The 14,431-nt window shown below is 41.9% G+C and overlaps 1 protein-coding gene across 1 annotated transcript in view; it reads right to left on the bottom strand.

The window, feature by feature from the left end:
- The window catches only part of CHST9 (carbohydrate sulfotransferase 9), an 85,246-nt gene extending 82,291 nt beyond the window's left edge, over positions 1 to 2,955 (bottom strand). The window contains exons 1-3 of the mRNA XM_057367234.1: positions 2,587 to 2,955; positions 2,383 to 2,486; positions 2,166 to 2,272 (exon numbers count right to left, since the gene is read on the bottom strand). The gene's annotated coding sequence lies outside the window, so the exon portion shown is untranslated. The remainder of the gene's footprint in view (positions 1 to 2,165; positions 2,273 to 2,382; positions 2,487 to 2,586) is intronic.
- Between the last annotated feature and the right edge of the window lie 11,476 nt (positions 2,956 to 14,431).

The raw sequence follows: 14,431 nt of genomic DNA, 5'->3' as shown, positions 1-14,431 counted from the left end.
TGCAGCAAAATSTAACACAGCAAATGCAAAAATTTGACAGGTCTACAGTCATTCACTTCTGAGTCCAACTTGTTTAACATTTCCAAATATTACCAGTTTCAAGAATCCTCATTCCACTGGTAAAAAATCCTTGCATTTCCCCCATTGTGTTTTGGGTTCAAATAGGTACATTCTTGAACTTGGCCAACACAAGCAACTGAAATAACACAGCCACCCAAAAATGGGGAAGAGTGCACCTCCTGCTTTTGACATGATTCTTCCTTTCAGCACATCATCCAACCTTTTCTTTCTTGCAAGCAAATATATCTGTGGCTGAGGAGAGGTACCTCAGCACTCAGGTACCATCCCTGGCTTCTTCCTATTCCAGACCACACAAAACCAATGCCATCTGATCAGTATGTTTGACTAACTTCAGATTTCCTCGCCTCTGTAACCCTCACCATCATCTAGTTCCAAAATCAAGGACATAGAAACACAAAACATTAGATTGCCTCAAACTATTTACAAACTTTTCTTTTTAATTCCAGCTTTTTTCCCTTCACCTTGAAAAAAATATGAAAAAAACAGGGTTGACAAGCAGAATACAGATGAAAAACCCAGACAATCTTTATAATGGTCAAAGCATTCATATTATTGTGGGATACCATACATTCCCACCCACTCAGTAGCTCCTTAGACACAACTGAATTAATGAAAACAAAATGAGAAAAAGAACACAGAAAGCTACTGCAACTGCACAATTTTCCTGATTTTCAAGGGTTTTTTTTTTTCATTTTCTTCCCTCCTTCCTTCCTTACTTCAAGAAGCACTACATTTTCTGATACCTCCACTGGAGTTATTGTGGCAAGAATATTTTTGCAGCGAGGAATGTTCTGCTGGACACTGGCCCAGACTACTTTCAGCTCAGTCGGTGGAAGAAGGGAAGGATATCTTCTCACTTCAACGCTCCCCCTCCTCCCTCACTTCTCATCTGTTAGCTCACGTCCTACTTCACACACAGATGATCCTCCAGGATCACCTTTCCACTGTCCACATCTCAGCTTTCTGGCTTCACAACAACCAGCTSAAGGCACAGCTCCAGCTCTTAACAATGCTTGCCCAGTTCCTCATATCAGGCAGTGCTACTTTTCGTGCAGGTTTATTACAAAGGYTGCTAGAAATAAACATACAGTATTTGCCATTTTCTGTCTCCAGAAAGTTACACTGAGTGTTACAGCTGGATGAAGTCAAAGGCCTTACAGAAATTTGAAGTGAGCAAGGAGATCAAGGTAGCTAAACAGGGGTTCTGAGAAGGTTTGTAAATTTAAAAGAAACCAAACCAACCAACCAACCCCTCACCAAACCCCCCCAGGAAAAAAAACCCTGAGCAACAAAACCCAAAAATCACCCCAAACTGAACCAAAATTCCCATAATGTAGCCTTTCCTGGCCATAGGAATTTACTAGGGGATACAGACAGCGAACAGGCCCAGTGTTACATCAGTCCTGCTGACATCTCAGCAACTTCTTCACCTGAAGAGTKCTTATAAGAAGGCTGTGTTAAAGTGTAATTGAAGACACCATCTGGCCTGCACAACTTTTATTACTGGCAATAACAGAAGATTACTAYCTACCAACATTGCAAATCAAGTTAAGAGAATCCTGTTAGAGTTCCATAAGACACAAATAATGAAATATTTTTTTATGAAATATATAGGGATTTCTCTTCAAAGAAGAGAGCTGTTTTTATGAAAGTGAGCATCCTTCACTCACCCATTGCCAATTATGAAGCAATAAAGCCCCTTAAAAAAATGGAGCTTAAAAATTTTAAATTTTAACAGCAGTCAGGAAATTCCAAACATCWACATCACCAAAGTAACTTCCCACTCAGTCAACTTGTGCATATTTARCATTTTTCAACTTCACTCTCCCTTGTTACATAGCAGACCACAATGTTGTTAAGCAATTACGTTTTGTTATAAATGCACTTTATAGCATACAACRTATTATACAAAATTAATAACGTGGCAAACGTTGCATTTGATTTCACCATTTTGATCTATTAACATCACTAGTTCCTCATTATCCTTTTGATGTATTTCCAAATAAAAAAACAAAAAAATCCATTTAATGAAACAATGGATGCAAGCAAGACTCATCGGTTCTGAGGGCACGCATACCACTTACCTGGTCCTGCTCTTCAACCATAAATGCCACTTAACTTCAGACCACGTTGGTTTAATGCACATAGCCACTTGCCTCAGACACTTGTAGGCTAATTTAAAGCTGCAGTTCTAAACAAACAAAAGTTATGCTTGTGTTAAGAACAGATAAATGCCAAGTTTTCCCATCCATGTGTATGCAGATTGACACATCAGCATCAGGGAAAGTTTTGTTTACTTACCAAGAACAGAGAAGACACTGAAAGTGTCAGRTCTGGAACTTCATCACCAATTCACCAGGATATTTAATTCCAAGGGTTTCATCCTACAGCTGCTGGACATCTTGCTTCAAAAAGAAAAAATCATTATTGTTCTTAGTAACATTTCCCAGTCAGGACTGAGGGACCTCAGCAGAAAAAGGTAAGTTTGGCATGTTTAGCTCTTACCTGTCTGATGCACTCCTGGGAGTCAGTGAGCAGTCCCACGGAAGTCACCTGAATTTTGGGAAGTTAAACAAAACACTGTTCACAAGACAGAAACTTTAGGGGTCTCAGTCTTCTAACAGGATTGTAGGTGGGATTTCTTCCCCCTCTCAGGGTAAGGAACATTAGCAAACGGACTGTGTCAAAGCCAGGTCTTYCCTCCTTTGAGCTGTTGAAATGACACGGTCTTGTTTACAGACTGCGGTGAACCGAGGTGCTATCAGCATGCCAGCAACACTCGCAGCCTGCCCCAGTCATTCACTCTACTGCTAGAAAACGCACAGGCAAAATACCAGCCCTATTTTTTTTTTTTTTTTTATTTTGGAGACGTGCCACGAATTCCCGATTCCCGGTGTGTGACGAAGGAAGGGGGTGCGGGGAGTCAGCAGAAAAGTTGTTCAGCGTGCGGAGCGCACCCGGCGCGGTGCCGCAGCGGGAGCTCTGCGGTGCCCTCAACTTGTGGGGMCGCACCGCAGCCCCTCGGGGCCGCTCCCSGTGCCGGAGCCCCTCGCCAGGGACRCKCAGGGGCCCRGCTGAGGCTCGTCCCCCGGGGCCGGTCCGCGCTGAGCGCACCGGGGCGGCCGAGCCGCCTCCTCCCGGCGCCCCGGGGCTGGGCGGTGCCGGCGGGGAGCGGGGCTGGCGGGGCCGCCCCGGAGATGCCGCCGCCGGCTCGCCCACCCTCCAACCTTCCCTCYCTCCCGCCCGTCCCAGGTGGGTGCCGGCGGCAGCTCCTCACCTGCCCGCCGCTCCCGGAGGCGCTTCCGCAGCGGCGCCTACACACAAACTTTCCCCGCCAAACTTGGGGCCGGGCGSGCTGGGGAGGGGCCCCGGAGGCACGGGAGGGACACCCCCGGCGACAGCGGGCGGGTCCCCGCGGGGCAGGTGAGTCCCCCCGGCCACCYCCGTGTGCGCCAGCACCGCCCGTGACATCGCGCTCCCTCCCCGCCGCCCGGAGATGAAGAGCTTTGCTAACAGGTTTTGTTTGCTGTTACATATCCAGGCGTAGCTCTCCCTGCGCTAGCGAATAAATATGTCCAAGCTGCCAGGTAGAGGCAACTCATGGCTTTAATTAGCTACTAAAACAAGTAGCGTAGAGATTTTATTGTTGTCTATGGGAAACAGGATGACAGAGAAAAATATTTAATTAGTGCTTATGGGCGCTTCATATGCGCCTTGCAAACCTTATCTGCTTATTGTGACAATAGACCGACCATGTAGATAAATGGCATTATCTCTCTTTAACGGGAATATCACGTTGCTTACATTTCTTCAAGGAAGTCCTTGAAGAAATAGCTCYGGCCCTTGCTAAAGTGGGATAAGTACAGGAGTTCTTACTTTCCACAGCTGTGCTCAGACGACTTCTATCTGTCTGTCTCTCCTTTAAGCATTTCGCTGCAGTGCTGTGGTCCTAGAATTACCGCTGGAGATAGATAACTTCTAAAATGTTCCCTGATTTACTGCGCCAATGCCCAGTAAGGCATTAAAGCCTCTCCTGGAGTAGCAGTAATGGAACCAACCCTTCATGGTTTTGCAACATCTTTTACTCCAACAGGTGTCAAATAATTTCCCACACTGTTGAGACAGCACACAGGGATCACTTCCCCTACCAGCACAGCACAACCGTGATCGGCTCAGGAAGCTGAACATCACCCACCAGCTGAAAGCATCTCAGAGCAGAGGGTAGAGASCTGGGAGCTGTTCAGATTTCCAAGGGGGATTAACTAAGCAGAGTGTAGTTAGCCTGTCCAAAGCTTAGATATTCATTGAAAATTGCTCCAGGATCTGTAACAGCCATAGGCAGCCAAGACCTGTGGGCAGGAGTGGATTTTCAATCCAGGTGCTAAACTGTCCCATTCCTGCTTGGTTTGGGATGTGTAAATACATATAGCCTCACTGTGGTGCTGTAAATTTTCTCTAGTTTGTCTCACTTAAGAGTCTCCCTGGTCACAGTCCATTATAGAAACTACTAGCTCAGAGAGAGCCCAGGGAGAAAATATTTTTCTATTTAAGTCMACCATGGATCCATTTGAAAGTTCTAGTGAGTAAAGACTATCTCTCACACCTTCAGCTTGTCTGGCTGCCTAGTAGAAATAAAAGGGAAGAAGGAGAGTGGGAAGTAGAATATGGCAGTTTTTTGCAATTTCAGGAGAGTTGAGCATATTTCCCCTTTTAGACAACCTGGCAGGGATGTGATCCTCCTATGTTAACCATATGCCTTAACAAAAAAATTCAGCCTCATATTTAAATTACAGATCTATTAGTCCCCGATGGCCAGTGAGATTTTAGAGAAAAACAACATGCCTAGTGAGTTTTATTTTCCTGAGGTAATACACTCTGAAGATTGTAATGAAGGTCACTGAAGCTTCTAGGAAGGATATACAGATTAACCTTCTGGGTGTTGTAAATTTAATTTCACTCAGTAAGTACATGCTGCAAACATATTTCTTCAGATTGATCTTCTCAGGCTGTATCCATCAATTAATTAAAGTTATATATAACACTGAATAGATCAGATGTCTTTATTTTAATTTTTCTTCTGTTAACRGAATAAACTAATTGCTTTGGGATAAAGCCAAGTCTTGTTTTACAACTTAGTGAAAAAAAAAAACAAACAACCAAACAGAAAAAAAAAAAACCCAAACCACAAAGAACTCCAGACTTGTGCACTTAGCTTTAGTTCCACACAGATTCTTCTGGTGCAGAGGGCATAGTCCAGCTACGTATATAAGAATCTTTACCAGATTAAAGATTAAAAATTCAACATGCAGGTGAAATTAGACACTGGAYTAGGAAGCTCATCAGCTACGCAAAYGTAATCAGCACCTTCTGAAGCCTGACATGTAGCAAAAAAGAAACAAATTACAAAGGGGTGGCGGCAGTCTGTCTGTGTCAGCAGGGCTGGTGCAGAGCCAGAGCCTACATCAGAAACTCAATGCTTGGCAGGTTTCTGCACGTTTCCTATGAATTCTGGTAGAAAAGTAGCTCAGCAGTTAAAGTAGCAGCATCATCCTCTGAAAGCAGTGAGGCAGCAGCCRGATTGGTGATGCCTTCTCTCAGGAACAGGAGCAGTCAGTGCACTTAGAGTTGAAAGATGACAGGTCAGGAATTGAAACTGCAACCTGCCAAAAATTGGAGGTCAATTTGCTGAAATAAAACCACCTTTACCCACGATAAGAGCAATTTAGACTCTTGACACGTGTTTCCTGTGTAGAGTTTCAGGAGCAGCCATGGAAGAAAGTTTGGTGTGGAAGGTAGGTATGTAGGTAGGTCACAGTAACTCACACTTACAGCTGCTTCTATGTGAATTGTGCTCGGTGTAACACCCTTAAATCCCCTGTGTGTGCTCAAACTGTGGGGCAGAAACCCCATATATCATTGCCATGAGCTGATAAGAAACTCACCCCTCTCTTGCTGAACTTTCCATCCAGCCTAGGTTTCCACTTGACATTTTTCAAAGTTTTCTGCAAAGCAAGCTCAGCCATCTGCACAGATACACACATTTCAAGGAGTCAGAAGTTGAGATTTTTATGTTTAAAGAAAAATTTAATATAAAAACTCTGRCACAAGTAGCAGCAGTGACAAAAGTGGGCCTGTTTGGCCTGATCTTTTTCCAAAGGGGACAGATTAGACCTTCAGAGACATTTTTAGATTAACCAAATTCATTCCAAATGCTGTTATCATTTAGTGCACTGACTTTTGGTACAGGCCACACTGGCACAGTTTCAGTGCTGTGTATTATATATAAATATAGAGCCCACTAAACAATCCTTTGGTGATTAAAAACATTTTATCATTATGAAGGTGTCTTTTGCTCCAGGGTAAAACCATTCAGCAAGCAGTTTCATTTTATTTCCTTGAGCTTTTTTCATTTTCAGCTAATTAGCTAGAAATATACCACCTACCACATTCTCCTTTCCTCAGTTAGGAGGCTAAATTTTGCCTCTACCAAGCATTGCTATGGGGCATTTGCTTTGTTCTTAAAAAAAAAACTGCTAGAAACTTGGTATAAAATTCATTTGCTCAGTAGCTGGCATGCCGGGGTAATTATCAAAGCCTTTCTGAGCAAGTTGTGCACTCATTCAAAAATTCTAGGCATTTCAAAGTGTCTGTTGTTCTTCAGCTATTATAAAGTTTTGTTTTTAAGCAGTCCCCAAAAACTTGACTTCGACACTTCAATGAGTTGACTGTGAAGCTGTTTTATCCTAATGGGCTCCTGTTCTCAGAAGACAGTCAAAAGTAAACAGTAGTAGCAATTTTTTTTTTTCTGAAGGTTGGTTGGCATTTTCKTACTCCAATTCTAAAACATTCTTCAAATAGCAGCTATGACTCTGTCAAGTGCTGCAGGGCTGGAAAATGCCTTAGGATGTCCTTAAAAATTTATTTCTGAAAAAAAGTGAATTAATTCTGTATTTGAGTGACTGGAGAAGAATTCCATTAACAGGTGTAAATGGAAAGGTTGAGATTAGCTCCCCTTCTCTTTCTCCCTCTGCCCTAGCTCTGGGTGAACAGGGTTTATGTGAGTATTCTGCTATTACACGATGCATTTATATCCTACAGGAGRTGTATCCAATTTTACAGAGCCTTTTCAAGACAAGCCTGGATAGACCCCTGAGCAGTCTGGCCTGTCCCCATGGCTGAGCCAGGCACATGCTGGAGGTGGGACAGCAGGTTTCCTGGGATCCCATCTTGTGTGAGTTGTCCTCTGCTGTCTTCCTGAATAGCCCATCTAAAAATCAGGAGGTCACACGTTCCCCTAAATGGTCTCATCTCACTAGACAAAAGAGAYTTGAAGATTGCTGGCCTCCACAGAATCAGACCACAAATGGATGAATGAGGTCCTTATTTAGCATCAGAAGGCTTTCTGTTGAAATGTGGTTTGTAAAGAAGGAAGTTCCTCTGAGAAAAAGAAGTCTGTTCGTCCCGGCCTTTTGAAATATGTTTGTAACAGCTATGTAACATTGTAATTTCTAGTTTGTCTGGTTCTGGAGAAGAGGAAACATTCATCTTTGTTCTACCAAACAATGCTTGATTGTRGTACCTCTCGGGGTAGAATAGCCTRYTGTATCAGAGTGCTAAACTGGGAGAAAGTGTCTTTGGTCTTTCAGTTGTTGGTATCACAGTGGTGACACAAAATGAATTGGGAAAAAACCTCTTAACTGTGTGATTTAAGTGTTTTAGAAGCATATAAAATTTAAAAGGGTATGTTCTTGCCTTCCAATTTTCACTAAAGAATACTGCGGATCATCGCCATCCTTGTTGTGGAGTCTGRATTTCTCGGCTACAGCTGGCTGCTCTTAAGTATTACAAGGATTGAAAAAAACCTCACCAGAACCTTTCTTAGAGCARTTTTACTATCTTTTACATGACCACTAAATGTCAGAGAAGTAAATTCTACATACTGCACTTTGGTCTCTACACATTCCCTGAATGTGAGACAAACAAAATTCCCTTATTCCCAACAACACTCTTGATAGTGSAGAGTTCTACATTAATTCAACATCTGTTGACAAGCTGTCTATATRAACTGACAGAGAAACAAACTGATTCATGAAACTGGGGGTACCTCCAAAGTAATTCACAATCTGTTGAAAAAAGACACCATRCCAGTAAATACGCAATTCCAGTGTTCTGGTTCATCTTGCACCCTAAAACATCTGGAAAAAAGGCAGAAATATGATGACATGACAGTCTGGCAGTTGTCCTGAAGCCAAAGGAGGATTGAATGAAATAAAACAGGATAGGTTTTTCTTCACCAGTGTCAGCATTGTACTATGTGTTGAACGTTTGTGTTGCTTATTAGGACCAATGGACATATTTTGAACCTGTTCTGACAGCTTGGACTCAAGCCCTGAGAAAATTACAACATTATGGTATTCATATGTGACAGAAAAAAATAAAGTTCCTGAGAAATTCTGGGATGACAAATGAAGGTACAAAGTAGAATAAATACTAGGCAAATTGACAACTATAGTATGTAAGAGACTAAAWAAAATACTACAAATAAAGAAAATATTAAAGATATAGTGTGCGGATCAGTCCCAAGTCTTTGATCATTGTGTAATTGTTCACATATGACCAAGTGTCAGTAATGTCCCATGCCTTTGCACCTCCACAAGGTATTATTAGAGCAGAAGTCTAAGGAAAATAAAGTAAAATATTCCATACTGGATGCAGGAGACATGCTGGCCAGCSTAAGATTTGCAAGCAATTTCCCTGCTCATCACACACCTACCTCCCTTTAGCTAGAAGCTGAGGTACATATAAAACAAAAGACAGTTTTTCAGGGGGCACAACCAAGCTGCTTAACCTATTATTGCCTGTTTCATGCCAAGAAAAGATTCTCRCAGCTGGGTTTTTAGATGAAGGTATTTCATTGAGACAATGGTGATTGCTCTGGTGGGCCATAGYCTTTTAGCTATAAACAGTGAGTTTAATTACTATGCTAATGTAGGTAAATCTGCTGGCAATATTTGACTGAGTTGACCATCGTGTGGTGCTCTTTAACATGARATCTAGCAGGGTAGATAAAGCTGTCCATCTCATTCTCTTAACCCTTCTCCTAGCCAGATTGTTGTTTGGAATTTGGTGTGCTCCTCTATCTCGGAATATTCTCATACATTCGAAATTCTTTGTTAAGACTGGRATATGAGATGGGTTTGGGAGTCAGCAGCATGGGCAATAAAACTCTGCATCTTCATTATAGCATGATCAAGCTTTCCAAACCCTAAAGTGTGTAACTTTACACACTAAATGGAAAAGTAGCCTGGGAAAACTAAACATGCCTCTAATGTTGGACTGTTCAAAGAGAAWGAGATCTGGAAGAGCTGTCTCAGCTCAGGCTGAGAACTAGGCTTGGAGCAATTCTGGAAGCATGGGTAATGGCAGAAAATTCTCTAGCCGAGGGCATTTCCCTCCTGTCACATACCCACAGCCATTTTTCCTGCCTTCAGGCCCCATTGCTGCAAAATGCTGTGCAAAAAAAATGCAAGTGAACGCCATGATGGAGCCTCAGGATCATAAAATCCTAACACATCTCACAGGATTCCTGCTAATTTCCCTTGGCTCCTCTCAGCTCAACTGTATATAAACCACGCTGTCTAGGATTTGGCTTACTTTCTCTTAGTAATTAGGTTTCACAGGAAGGTTTYTCTTTATTTTTAGCAAACTTTTCCTCATAACCAATATAGTTTTCCCTTGTTTATTTYATGCTCTTTTCTTGTTCTTTTCCCAAAGGACTCAGGATAGTCCACTACCTTCTTTGTGGGAACCTGTTACAGGGTAAATTCCTACAAAAGAAACCCCAGCTCACGGCAGATTGTTACCTTAATAGGAAGCAATCATCCTTCACCCTATGTTTGAATTCTGCAATGAATTTATTTCACTCATTAATGCAGAGCAAGCCACCTTCTTTCTGTYTCTGTCTCATTGTAACCTGCTGAACAAAGGTGACTTTCTCAAKGATGCTTTAAATAACCCATTCWCCAGGACTTTCTTTAGGCTTGTGAYTACTAAACTCAWYTTTTCCAKATGGTATCATAATTTTCCACCCTTCCGTCTTTGGAATGAGATGTAAGGATACTTAATAAATAGCTTGGGACAGATCATGAACTTCCACAAATACACTCACGCAGTGCTTTCATTGCTAGAGACTGTTATTCCACATCTGGAGAGGGGAATGTGATCAATCACCTGTAATGGCTTGCATGGTAATATTTGGGGGCAGGGGGAGGCAGGCTACAAGGATGGCTTCTGTGAGAAGCTGCTAGAAGCTTCCCCATGTCTGACAGGGCCAATGTCAGTCAACACCAAGGCAGACTCAAGGCTGAGACCATCAGTGACAGCAGTGTCACCCCACTTCTTGGGTAACAGTTAAGAAAGGGAAAACAGCTACTTCACAGGAGCAGATTGAAGCTGGAGAATAGAGGAGGGAGAACATGTGAGARGAACAACTCTTCAGACCCCAAGGTCAGTGGAGAAGGAGGGGMAGGAGGTGCTTCAGGCAGTGGAGCTGAKATTCCCCTGCAGCCCATAGTGCAGCCCATGGTGGGGCATYTGTGCTCCTGCAGACCATGGAGATTCATAATGGAGCAGAAATCCACCTGCAGCCCATGGAGGAGCCCACACTGGAGCAGGTGGATGCCTGAAGGAGGCTGTGACCCCCTGGGAAGCAGGAGCAGTGCAGGACTTCTGGAACCATGGAGAGAAGCCCACACTGGAGCAGGTTGGCTGGCAGGACTCGCGACCCTGAGGGAAATATTCCCAAGTGCCTTTCCTTGTACACACCTGATCTGGGCTGCACAAATCCAGTGTTTTTTTGTACTTGTTGTGAGCATTTTTTAAAAAATATGTGCTTTGAAATTTAATTTTGGAAATGGAAAAGCATTAATGTTTCTGTTTTGTAATTTTTTGGGATTATCTTAATTACTATAGGAAAACAACTAAAGAATAAACAAAGCAGCCTGTTATTCTCTTGTTTACTTTACATGTAAATGCTCTGCCCCATAATTAACCCTTTCAAGCTAAATGTTTAGATACAAAATTTATTGTTTAGGAAAACTTTACAGTCAGCATGGCAAATATTTGACAGTACTTGTGAAACTAAAGCACAGATACCACTATTTATTGTATTTTTTATAGACTGTGAAGTTCTTTCTCAGTAGAAATGGAAGTTTTWTTATAGGAGTATTAGGAGCAGAAACTGCAAGAGATGTGGGCCCTGTACACACATAGCTACATCCTTGACTTAACATTTGTGGATTGTCATCAAACTATTTTTTGATCGTGTGTATTAAGGTCAATACATGTTTAAGTCTATATGCATACACAATGCATTTGCAGCCAACTCTTTTGATTTATAAATATATCTGGGTGTTCCTTTTTTTCTGATTTGCAAGTCATCTAAAAAGAGCTTATCTTATAAAATCAATTGAAACTTCCAGCAGTGAATTAAAATAGCAGGAATTTTTGTTTGTTTTCCCTTAATCTCAGATTGGTGTGAGGTACACAGTTGCTGCTTGTGTCAGTGTAATAACACTGACTGCCAAGCTATGTTTTCAAAAGCAAATAAATTGAAATACTGAGGATTTTCAGGATCATCTACTGTAGAAAAAGTCTCCATATGTTWGGTAGCTTACAGGGAAACCATTATTAGCAAATCCCACAGACACCCTGCTGTCAGAAGTCCATGCATGACCCAGAAGCAAATACATTTCTCACTAGAGTTTRGATTTATTAACCTAGAAGTTCAGAGCTATACAACAAGAAACTTGACTCCTGTTGCTTCTGCAGACAGATTTTTCACCTGTGATTCCTCTTCTCCGAGCCCACAAGCTACGCAAAATTACTGCCACATCCTTTCTTCCAGGTGGACTAACCAGCCAGCTGCTRGTAGCTGGCTGTGAAACAGCAGATTTTACAGGAGACTGCACCCAAACCACCAAAAGGGACAAAAAAGATAGAAAAATTCAGGTGCTCACTGAATCACCAATTTTACTATCACCGACTGCCAATTTGCGTTGGGATGGGGAAGAGAAGAAAGGTTTTAGTAAAGGAAATAAATGATATTTAGCAAATGGGATAGGAGGTAGTTTTTTTCTTCAGATAATCTTTTCTTCCCAAGTATCTGCATACATKCTTTTAGAGTATATTTTTTAATGTAGGGGTAATTTATCCTCTATAGACAGTCAGGATAAATGAGTTAACAGTTTTCTCAGGCCTCCTTGTCCCCAACAAGGATATGCATAGAGCTGTAATACCATTCTGGGTCTGCAGCCTGTAGGTACAATTGCCATTCTGCCACCCTACGAGCAAAATGGAGCCTCTCATTTATCTACATCAGATCATGGTTTGCAATTGATAGATCAACTTCAAATAAAATGTCTGAAATTCACCTTATAATATAAACGTATCTTGTATTCAGCACCTGCCTTCATTATGGTGCATTCTGTAGCAGCTGCCTGCAAAGATTACATTGTATAGAAAAAGAGACTTCTAAGTGATCAGAGAGGACCGAATGCAATCCTTTAAGAAGATGATGAGAGCGTGAAACCTGGTCATTTTGAATAACTGAATTACAACACCTTTCAGGTATTTCACTTGCCCCTGAACACCCTTTTTCATTTCTGCATTGTTATGTTCACACTTTCTGCTTCACTAAGGTTTTTTCTTCTCCTAACTTAGTGTTAGAAAGCCAGAACCACCACCATTATCACCACCACCACCACCAAAAGCTGGGATAATTTGACAGCAAAAGCCACTATATCAAGCACACGCAATTTAATATTCTGAAGAGAACAGATAAAATGAATTCCCCATCCATTTCATGTAGGTTAGAGAGTATGGGTAGGTTGAATATGGAGACAAAATGGCTTTCTTCTAGTCACCAGGATCACAAAGACTGATGCTCCATAACAAGCATTTTTCCTCTAAATGAGATAATGAAATATCCTGTATTCCAGAAATATACACTTTTCCATTTGAGGTTATATTAAGCACTGAGTAGAGCAGGTCAACAAGTTTCACATTTCTGATTTTCAGTGCCTACAGTGATCTTGTAAATCAGCRTAAATATTTTCAAGCATTTACACACAGCTATTGTAAAGCCTATGGAGAGCACATGTCATGGCAGAAGCAGCAGTTTCTGGTGTGGGAGAACGAGATCCCATTGCCAATTAACAGCTTCTAATGGGCACAGGTAAAACATTTTGTTCTGGCATGTCTGTGCTCTCCTGCACGAGCATGAGTAACTGTCTGGTTGGTGCTGCCAAAATCTTTGGAAAAGGTRTCCTGAAGCTGGTGGTGGCTGTATCCCACTGTCATCACCCAACCCAGTGCCCTCCTCTGCATTCCTACAGACTGAGCCCCTGTTTCCACAGAGAGCCTGGCAGCYGCTGCAATTCCTTGCTTCTTCCTCTTTGAGAGCATCCAGATCCTGATGTGTTTCTCAGAGGGAGTGAAAGCCTAGCTGATGCTGTGATCATTCAGAATTTCTCTTTGGCTGTTATCAGTCCCCTTCTCCAGCAGCGAAGGAAGGGATCCTTTGTCTCTCTGTGATGAGAGAATGGCCAGCCAGGAGCGGGTGTAAAAGGTCCAGAGCTTCCCATACACGTAGCAATCAAATGCTAAGTGATTAATGGAACTGCAAGGGATAAAGTATTTCATCTGTGAGTAACTAAACCCACATTTAGCCATACCTATGTAAATCTGCAGGATCTCTTCTGAGTCTGATAGGACAACTCCWGAATTAACTCATTTAGCAGAGCTCCACATAAGAAATGGGGTGCATGCTCAGGAGGACGATGACTTTATCCAAAGGTTAAGGTATAAAAAAAACATTTCAGGAGCTTGACGAAGAAAATTAGTGTGTGAACATGAAAACCTGAGGAAGGAATGATGAAATTAATTACCAGGCTAAAGCAAAGACAAAGAAGCATGAAGAAAAACAATTAGTAGTTGAAAATGCTCTTGAGTCCAGTAACCTTGGAGAATGCATTGAGCTAGTGGTTGCTGTCACTTTAGGCAATTATTGGATATCATATAAACCCTTTTTCAAACGAAGACAGAATTGTTTGTATTTTAGGAAGCAGCCATCAATAGTGAAATTAAATATCTGAATGAATGCAGGAGCATGTTCTAATAAAACTTGAAGGAAGTAATCAGGGAAGATTATCTGTCGTGTCAGCCTGATATTTAACAGTGATAAAAAAAAAGCTTGTTGCCAATGTACTTTCCATTTTGCAAGCTGAGCCTATATAGTGTAATATTAAATGGCAGAGACTCATAAAGAGTTTAAAAGCGTCTGTGCAGGACA

Source organism: Malurus melanocephalus, unplaced genomic scaffold, assembly GCF_030028575.1.
Source record: "Malurus melanocephalus ecotype Western Australia unplaced genomic scaffold, MMel_1.1 scaffold_76, whole genome shotgun sequence".
NCBI classification, from domain to species: domain Eukaryota; kingdom Metazoa; phylum Chordata; class Aves; order Passeriformes; family Maluridae; genus Malurus; species Malurus melanocephalus.
Note: the sequence above shows the minus strand (reverse complement) of the source record. Positions and strands in the feature narration are given on the sequence as shown.